Here is a 10,748-nt window from a genome sequence, read left to right as displayed (position 1 = left end):
GCCTTCTCTTGATAGTGTTGGAGCTTCATGCTCCGGCACCCGGGGGCAGAGAGCAGGCAGAGGTGGGGCTTGCATGCACCCCAGGGGCATGGTGCGCTGCCTGCAGTAGTGTGACGCGCATCCTGGGGGCGTGGCACACCACCTGCAGGGGTGTGGCACCCAGCGCGGGCGGGGGGACAGCACCCCACCGGGATCGCACTTCTGGGGGCGGTGCGCTCCCCCCCACACTCCTCTTCCTCCGCCAGTGTCTCTTGGTCTATATGTCAGAGGGGCTGGGCAGCAGCAGGGCAGGCAGAAATCCAACCAGTAAAATGTTACCTGTCTAGGGGATGCCACAGTGGGCAAAGTGGTAAATTCTCCTTTGTTAGAAGTTATTAAACAGAGGATGGCTGCCCACCTGCTAGATGTAGTTGCTATAGCAGTGAATTTCTTCCATCAGGAGAGGGGATGGCATGGAAGACCTTTGAGGTCTCTTCCAACTCTATGAGTTGGATCCAAAGTAGTGCTATGTGAGCATTGCATCAGCACAGGGATTTCTGCTTGTGCAATGGAACGTTCTCCCCTGGAGTGCCCTTTAAATATGTTATAGGGGCTCCCCCAACCCTCTGCAGCAGATGTGGGAGGGTGTGGGGCCCCCAGAAGTGGGTAGGAGAAAGGGAAAATTCTGATGTTCAAATATAAATCCTTGGGCTAATGGAACAAGTGGATTGGACACCGCAACATCAACTTCGTTGGACTGATCATGTTGTGCGGATGCCTGATTATCGTCTTCCAAAGCAACTACTCTATTCCGAACTTAAAAATGGAAAGCGTAATGCTGGTGGTCAACAAAAGAGGTTTGAAGACTGTCTTGAGGCAAATCTTTAAAAATGTAGTATAAACACCAACAACTGGGAAACACTGGCCTGCGAGCGTTCCAGTTGGAGAACAGCCTTTACCAAAGGTGTCATGGACTTTGAAGACACTTGAACTTAGAACGCAAGGAAGAAACGTGCTAAGAGGAAGGCACGCCTGGCAAATCCACACCGTGATAAACCCCCGCCCGGGAACCAATGTCCCCACTGTGGAAGGATGTGTGGGTCCAGAATTGGCCTCCACAGTCACTTACGACTCATTGTTAAAACCGTGTTTATGGAAGACAATCTTACTTGGCTATGAGTGATCGCCAAAGAAGAAGAAGCTGTTAAAGGCACAGGACCTCTGCTAGGATAATAATGGCAGCTCTACTGTTGTGCCCTTTTGGTCACGTGGGAAGACTTTGGATCTCAATCAAGAGCCAGTCTTGCTGGGAACAGTTGAAAGGATGGCTCGGTGGCAGCAAAGCCTTTGTCCCCAGTGAGAACTGGAATTCTCACACATATTTGTTGGAGAGGATTTAACAGGACTAGAATAAATTCTTTGCTTATGCAATGTTTCTTGGACAGAGGGTGATAATTCATCATCACAGAAAAGCAATGACTTCAGCTTTCAGTGGTTTGGAAGCCTTTTCTTCTCCCTAAAGCCTGCAACACAACTGAGTTCAAGCTGAGATTCAGGAAATTACCATATAAGGGGCTGCTTGCCTATGTATGCCAAATCTTGCGAGGAAGGAATCCAGGACATTGCATTGGGGCTGCACAGTCTTATGAGCACCTTGAGAGGGATGTTGCTGAACCAGCACCTGCAATGGCACAAGCAACAAAATAAGCACATGAAACACAAAGTGCAAAATAAGGAGTGATGGGATATGCCCCAATGAGCATTGTTTCCAGGTACACCCCTTATTTTCTGTCCCTATTCTAGGATGCCTTAAAAAGATGCTGTTAACATGTGTGTTCCTTTGCAGTACACAACAACACAAGAGTCTGTTGGATCAGGCCAATGGCCCACACAGAGAACAGCATCCTGTTCTCTGAGTCATCAACCGGATTCCTATAGGAAGCCCACAGGGACCTGAGCACAACACACTCTCCACACTTGTGCTATTGGCCATCACAGGTCCTGCTTGTAGGCAGCTGGTTATTGACCGTGAAGACTGGCTGCTGGAGGAGGTGGACCTTTGGCTTGGTCCAGTGTCAGCGGCTCCCGACTGGTTGCCCAGGAAAGTATAAAGTTTCTTAACCGTACTTTTTTATTTCAATCTTTACAGAGAGAGGCTATAGAACCCAGCCTATTGGATAATGGTGTTGTCCCAAGTGAATCTCTACCCCAGTCTCTCCCACTTCCTCATTTGTCATTCTCATCATCTCCTCTAAAGAGCCAGCATTGTGTAGTGGTTAAGAGCGGCAGACTCGTAATCTGGTGAACCGGGTTCGCGTCTCCGCTCCTCCACATGCAGCTGCTGGGTGACCTTGGGCTAGTCACACTTCTCTGAAGTCTCTCAGCCCCACTCACCTCACAGAGTGGTTGTTGTGGGGGAGGAAGGGAAAAGAGATTGTTAGCCGCTTTGAGACTCCTTAGGGTAGTGATAAAGCAGGATATCAAATCCAAACTCCTCCTCCTCCTCCTCTTCTTCTTCTCCTTCTCCTCCTCCTCTACGGGTGCTGCTATGCACTCTCTGTCTTTGAGCTCTTTGCTCTCCTACTTTTAATGCTCAGCGGGTTCTGGAAGATGGAGGGTCTGGAATGCTTTCTAAAGACACTGTGTCAGCCAGCTGCTGCTCCGCTTCTGCCTCCTCCTCCTCTCCCATGATTTCCCAACTTTCCCCCTCCTCTGCCTCTGAGCTGTGACCTCCTGCAAACCACTGTTGTAAATCTATACTGTCTTCCTCTTCCTCCTCCATGGGAGGGTCAGTCCCTGACATCCAGCAGCACTCTCCTTATGTTATTTAATATATTGTTGATGTACTTTTGGGTGGGGATGGGGACAAAACATTTGTGTAGAATTTCTAGGCTGCACTCACTTGCCCTGCCTTCTGCCACTGATGCGCCCTGAGCCCACACACCCTGCTGGTCATGTGTTTGGTGGCCAGGCCAAGCAGCCCACCAAGCGGTTCCCATTCACAGGCCATGGCAAGTGTGCGCACCATTGTCCAGGGTAAGTTGCAACACGTGATCCTGCCACCCATGCAAACATGATGGTGTTTGTGAGAATGCCCTAGGCTTGGAGGTGGGTTTTAATTGTAAGCTCCTTTGGCAGCCAGCCTTGTCTGAAAGGCAGGGTAGAGATTCATTAACCAATTAATTAAACAGTAACAGCCCTTAGTCTATGTTCGTTGCTTTGGAACTGAAACATGATGTCAGCTTCTCTTGGATGATAGGCTTGGCCATCATGTTTTTTTATCATATTGCTTTCCTTTCTTTCGTTCCATTACTGATGCTATACAGGAGTGATATAATCCAACCTGAAAGTTTTCTCCTATTAGCAATTTTGTCTCATCAGTTTTGTTAATGGGATAACATGAGGTGCTGGTTAGGGTGCAAGAGTCTCATCATGTCGGTAATTTTCACTGTTACATGTTAGCAATCTGTCAGTATTTGTTCCCACTAATTCCGCACAAAAGTCTTATTAGATCAGTGGCTTTGATTTTTACATCCTTATTATCCAATCCCTCCCTCAACGGCACGAGGCTGGTGATAAAACGAAACACTCCCTGGGCACATCAACCAGGAGAAATTCTTGCATGTCAAGTTGACAGCATGTCTATGGGTCGAACATCAATCAATGTGAGGGGCAATCAGCATAGCTGATGACCCAAAGGATGTGCTCAGCTGGTTTTCATTCCTGTCTCTTGTTCAGTCCCAGATTCTGCATTTCCCTTAAAGTAGCTATGATTGCCGCTATTGACACAAGCAATTGCACAGCAATAGAGCTCTCTGTAGTTGCGTTCACACAACCTCATGAAATCCTTGTGAATGTTAAATTCACTGCCTGGGGCCAGATGGATATATGCAGCTCTCCAGTGCACATAACTCTGCCACAGTACATTCCCTGAAGAGTTTGTGTAGGGAGCCACTTGCACAAGAGGTAACTGGTACACAAGAATGTTCAGAGTAGTATCAGTTGCAGGAGCAGATGGGAAGATAGCAGGGCCGTCTTAAACATATCTGGCGCCGTGGTGCAAAGCTCCCTCCAGCACTGCCCCCCCATTTCCCAGAGTTTTTTAGGGAGGACAGTGCTGCCTGCGGGGCTGAAGGAGGCGGGCAGCAGCTGGAGGGCGGCTCCTCTGGCAGGGAAGAGGAAGGGGCTGGATACAGCACCTCCCGGCTCAGCTGGCCACTTCGTGCCGTGGTGGCCATGGCAGACGGAGGCTCCGGGCGTGGCGCTGCTTCGGCGCGACATGGCGGAGGTGGGCGAGGGCAGTCAGCTGATGCCGGGAGGCGCGCATCCAGCCTCTGCCTCTTCCCTGGTGCCCTCCAGAACTTGGCGCCCTGGCGGCCCGAACCACTATCCTCTATGGGTAAGACGCCCCTGGAAGATAGGTGGCACACTGAATAGTTAGGACAGGGATCAGAGAACCAGTGACTGCCCAGCTGACCCCTGGCAATGCAGCTGGGGCTGATGGGAGTTGAATCCCAGCTGCGTTGCCATCTGGAGCGCCACGGCTTTCCCATCCCTGAGCCAGGCATTCAATGGAAATCACTAGCCCTATTCACACATTCTCCCCTTGAATGATAAGAACACGGAAAGCTGCCTTCTGAATCAAACTTCCTGGTCCATCTAGCACAGCATTGTCTCCACTGGCTGGCTGCAGCTCTCCAGGGTTTGAGGTTGCGGCACTCATCTTGCTTTACTGGCCGAGAGAGCCGACGTTTGTCCGCAGACAGCTTCCGGGTCATGTGGCCAGCATGACTAAGCCGCTTTTGGCGGAACTGGAGCAGCGCACAGAAATGCCATTTACCTTCCTGCTGGAGTGGTACCTACTTATCTTCTTGCACTTTGACGTGCTTTCGAACTGCTAGGTTGGCAGGAGCTGGGACTGAGCAACGGGAGCTCACCCCGTCGCGGGGATTCAAACCGCCGACCTTCCGATCGGCAAGCCCTAGGCTCAGTGGTTTAGACCACAGCACCACCTGCATCCCCATTGAGCAGACTACAAAGCCTCAGAAGAATTGGGGCTTTAAATATTATTTATGAACTGCAAGAGCCCTCTTTGTTCCAGCTCTGTGAAGCACCCTCTCAAAGATGTGTGGATCTATTACCCTCTCTGGAATCCTGGCAGATCCAGGAGAAATGTGTCTGAGTGACAAGAGGGTAAGCTCCGCCAGTTCTTCTCCTATATCCTATCATTTCTGAAGACTGATTCACCAAACTGCTCCTGCCACAGCATGTGTGCCCCCCAGCCATAGTTTGCCACACCTTGCCCAGCCCAGCTTTGATATTAACTTGATCCTGCCCCAAAGTAGCAGGGGTTGCACTGAACACCAACTTTTAAACAGTGTCAATTGCCCCCAGTTGTTCCTCCATAGCTGTGACTTGCCTTTGGGGCTGTTTCCAATGCAAGCCCCTTTGCTTTTGGCGGGGAGCTGATCTACCCAGGAGCTGATTTACTTGACATGCAAGTTCAAAGTCCAATGGATGAATCTTGAGAAAGGGAGATCAGGGTAGGGCTGGCTTTGCCTTGCATGGGGCCAGTGGGCTGCGCCAGGCATGTTCTGCCGATTGCATCCTTCAGTTGTGGGTCTTTGGTAGCAGGTGTGCTCCTCTGAGATGACCCCCCCCCCCCAGTGTTCTTGGTGATGGTTGCTGGTTTCTTTGACATATGGCAGTGTAAGGTCTGCATTACTGAGACCTGGGTGGGTGAGCAGGGTGGCGTTGGTCTCACACTGCTGTGCCCTTTACCACAGCATCAGGGGAAGTGGTGTTTGCTGCGCAGCATGGCTGAAGCCCAGTCCCGGAAGCCATCTTCTTCCTGCGTGGCTGTAGGGGGACACTCAGCGCCTTCTCCTCCAGCTCCACTGGCCTGGTGGGAAGGCCCTTTGAAGGGGCCAATCTGGTCATGGGTGGAGGGGGATTAACCAGCTCCACCTCTGCTGTATTTAAGAGGGTGGCCTTGGGTAGCTTATCTTCTTGGGAGAATGCTGTGAGACCACACGTCACCAAGGCTGTAAGTGGCTTGCCCTAAGGTGAGTGAGTAGGTCAGGGTGAGGGACTTGCTATGGTTTATTCAGTTGCCTTATTTGGGGCCAGGGGAGATTTTTTCCTGCAGATGAATTGGCCGGTCTGCAGGTTTTTGCCTACCTCATAGCCACAACATGTGGGGGTAGGACATTGGGTTGGATCCTTAGCTGATCAGGCAGTCTGTTAAAGGGGTTCAGGAAGGGTGTCTCTGTCCAGGAGTTCACACTCGGGGGGGAGGCATAGCACCTCTCCAAATGGTGGCCTGAGTGTGATCGCAACACCTGGTGTATGTCAGAGACGATTCCCCAACTCACGGTTGACTCTACCCTACTTATCAGTACATGCCCAATGCCTTGTTCATTTAATCAATGAAAAGTTGTGACCTAAAGGTAAAGGGACCCCTGACCTCGTGACCGACTCTGGGCTTGTGGCGCTCATTTTGCTTTATTGGCTGAGGGAGCTGGCGTCCAGCTTCCGGGTCATGACTAAGCCGCTTCTGGCAAACCAGAGCAGCGCACGGAAACACCATTTACCTTCCCACTGGAGCGGTACCTATTTATCTACTTGCACTTTGACGAGCAACGGGAGCTCACCCCATCGTGTGGATTCAAACCGCCGACCTTCTGATTGGCAAGTCCTAGGCTCTGTGGTTTAACCCACAGCGCCACCTGCATCCCTATTGTGACCTACTTCAACACAAATACAAATCTCCTGCATTTATTTCTATGGTTCAACCCCACATAGAACTGTGGCCATCATGTTACTGTATCGGCAATTCCGTCATTTTGTTTGGTTATGTTCTCATGGACTTCAAAGTGGAAAACTCGTAGAGATTCAGCTGAAGCCATTTACATCAGCTGAAACCGTCAGATTGAAACGATACTGCAGATATGGTCAGATAGCAATGGAAATGTGTAGCCGTACATTCTATCTCATTCCAGAGCTCTATAGCAGCTCAGAGAACCTTATCAGGAGGTGTTTACTGTGATTGCAACTCAGTGTTATCTTTGTCTACCCACACAGGGTGTGACTGCATTCTTCAGACAGTGGATGACTTAGAGTTATCTCTGGGAGATTCTTCCATGGAACATTCCAAGCCTAGATAACAATAAATTAAACACAAAACAAAAATGAAGCCCTATCTTGCTGGGGAATCTACTGTAACTCAAGGCAGGTGGTCTTATAGTGCGGTCAGAGACTGGGTCATTGAATCCGATCAACAACCCATGTAGTAAAGGGCTGAATGAAAGTGGCCTCAAATTTCCCACTCAATTTGCAGCCAATGAAATCGGGGGAGCAATTTTGCCAAATTTTCTCCAGGGGGTGGTGAGAAATTAAAATGGAAGATTTCTGCAGAGCTACAGGAATAGTAAGAGGAGCAAAGGGGGAGGGAAGACAACAGCTTCATATTATACAGATAAATATAAGCTTTCTTGAGCTTGCAGGGAGAAGACACATGAAGCATTAAAAAAGAGGAGGGGGGGGAATGAAACCCTGATGGATTACATGAATATTCAAGTTGTTTTCAGCAAAGATTCTTTGACTTTGGTGCTACTTTACAGTTACAAGGTTTGTGCGTTTTCTTGCTGTCAAACCCTTTGCCGTAATTGTCCAAAAGTTTCTTGATTATCCCTAACAAAACTGTCAGCTGGCTTTGAAGTATCAGAAGAGTCTCATCATGCTTTATGAAATAATAAACATCATTTGCAAATGCATCGGTGATATAGACAACATGCCAGCAGGAACGTCAAATAAGAGGGGAGAAGTTTTCGCAAAGAGATACTCTACGGCGAAGATGCTGTTCTGCCACTGAAATCTCTGAGTTGTGAGGAAAAGGGTTGCTTTTGAGGCCGCCAGAAGTTTTCACTATTACTGTACTCAGTGATGGGGGGTATGCAATGCGTATGAAGAGCTTCCTGCTTATCAGCTGGTCACATTGGGCTTGGGTGGATGGCTCCTCAATCCTAGTAAAGTGTAGTGGTTAGAGCACAGAGGCCTCAGATCATATCCCCACTCCCTACTGCCATTCTGGGCACAGGAAGGGCAACAGAAAAAGGTTGGGAAACACTAGTCTAGGTTGCAAATAGTGATACCCATATTGTGCCTATCTCAGAAGCTGTTGACGTCTGTGTGCACACAGCTGCTCCATAGAGCATTGGAACTGCAAATGACAGCTTCTTGGTGAAATACCTTCAGGCCCTGGGCTGATTTTGCCCATCAAGGCTGGTCATTGGTTCCTCCTGGACAGGAAGGAACATAAAATGGCTTTCTGAATCAGTTAAAGCCTTGCTTAAACAACAATGTCCTTCCTGGGCTGTAAAGCCTTCTCTTCTACTTTTTATTGTTCAACGCCTTTTACAAAGTGCCTGAAACCGACTTCCAAAATATTAAGACACACAACAATGTATTGAACATTCAAAATCTATAACAGAATAAAAGAATAATAAGTGTTCATTCATCAACAAGAATAAAAAGTAGAAATTCCACCCCACTCCACTAAAAGGTGGCACACCAAAACAGGTCAGATTCATACTATATTAATATCAAATTATGATCCCATAATTTGCCCGGCACCTAAATGCTGACAATATATAAACAGTGATGAAGAATGATACCATTGGCTTTGTGCTTTGCTGCTTTCCTGTGGCAAAGTGACGAAGAGAGATAAACAACTTTTGCATTGGGGTGGGGAACCGCCAGGTCTTCTTGGGTTTCCTCTATTCCCCACCCCCCCACCCTGCGGCCAGCATGACCAATGATAAAGGATGATTGTAGCCTAACAAATATCTGGAGAAATATTCTTTTTCTTTCTACACACCCACCCACCCACCATTGATTGGGCTGTTATTTTAGTTGCGATGTTGACACTTCCATTTTGAATATTAGCAGCAAACATCTCCCCATCATAATTGAGTGCATATTTCCCCCCAGAAACAGCAGACAAAATTGCTTAATCACCAGCCAATAAAATATTCAAAGCAAGTCAAATGTTTTTGTGCCATTTCCAGTAGTGAGAAACTTTTACTGAAGCCTGAAGTGCCATTCAAGTGCTGGAGCTTCCGCAGAAGAGCAATTAGCTCTGAATTAGTAAAGTCTCCTTCTAATTGCTTCCAGGTGTGACACATTTTGTACTTAAAACCAGGGATGAGAATCACATCTCTTCCTCCATACGCCCCCTTCTATATTTGTGCTCAGAGCGGGGATTCACAGGGTCTTCTTGACAGCTTCATGTGAACATTTGCTTACTATTGTTTGGTTCTTCAAAATAATACTAATACTAATATGTCAGGGACTGGCTGGATACTGAGGAATGGTGGCTGGATTCTGATGGGTGGGCACCTGGAGAAGGTGGGGTTGGGGGTTGACTTTGATGAAGGGACCCGTGATCTGGGGGAGCTAATAATAATAATAATAATAATAATAATTTATTTGTACCCCACCCATCTGGCTGGGTTTCCCCAGCCACTCTGGGCAGCTTCCAACAAAGATTAAAAATACATTAAAATGTCACACATTAAAAACTTCCCTGAACAGGGCTGCCTTCAGATGTCTTCTAAATGTCAGGTAGTTGTTTTTCTCTTTGACATCTGACGGGAGGGCGTTCCACAGGTCGGGCGCCACTACCGAGAAGGCCCTCTGCCTGGTTCCCTGGAGCTTTGCTTCTCGCAGTGAGGGAACCACCAGAAGGCCCTCGGCGCTGGACCTCAGCATCCAGGGAGAACGATGGAGGTGGAGACGCTCCTTCAGGTATACTGGGCCAAGGCTGTTTAGGGCTTTAAAGGTCAACACCAACACTTTGAATTGTGCTGTAACAGCCAGGAGACCAGAGTCAGACTCAGGAAAAGCTGCAGAATTGGTGGAGGAGGAATGAGAGATAGGACAGTCTGGTGTAAAGTCAAGAGTTTCCACACTCCTCCTCCTGCCCCCATCTCTCCTAGCTCCACTGACTCCTAAGACCATAAGAGGATGGAAATGGGAGAAGCAGAAAGTTACAGACAGGCAGTCTCTGTGCCTGTTTGCTTGCAGCTCAGGTGGGGAAGATACATAAGCCGAGGTTGGGGGCAGAGGCGGAACTAGCTGATCTGGCACTCAGAGTGGCAGGGGCCATGGGGGCGGGGTGAGTGTCCCAGAGGGCGGTGGGGAGGGAGCCGCACCGCTTTGCCAACAGCCTTCCTCCCTTCCACCTTTCTTTTGACAGCTCGGGAGAGGTCCCCCCCAGGAAGCAGCCCAGGAGTGGGGGGTGGTAATGGCGCCACCTGCCCGCATCTGGAATTGGCAGAAATGACTGGCAGAATCCGAGACCAGGGAGAAGAGATGGTGAAAGAAGACTGGAAGAAATTTAAAGACTATTTACAGAAATATTGTAAAATTAATGAATGCTAGAAGGATGTTGGATAGAAACTAAGGGGTTTCCAGCTGTAATGCTTTAGGAGATACGAAAAAAAAAGGTTTACAAATGGGTAAAAGCTTAATGGTAAGGATTTGCTGAACTAACAAATTGAAGTGGAATACAAAGAAGGGAGGTATGAGGAGGTCTGGGGAAATAAGTGTAAGGAAGATATGTTATGGAAAATTATTTGTTTTTTAACGGTTTTTATGTTGTATTTTGTATCTTTTTATTTTTCATTTTCATTGTTATATTTTAAAAAACTTTAATAAATATCTTTTTAAAAAAAAGAAAATGAAGGGGGAAGGGGGGGAGGCCTCCG

The sequence above is a fragment of the Podarcis bocagei genome, assembly GCF_964188305.1.
Source record: "Podarcis bocagei genome assembly, chromosome: 15".
Classification (NCBI taxonomy): Eukaryota; Metazoa; Chordata; class Lepidosauria; order Squamata; family Lacertidae; genus Podarcis; species Podarcis bocagei.
This window is presented reverse-complemented; position numbering follows the sequence as displayed.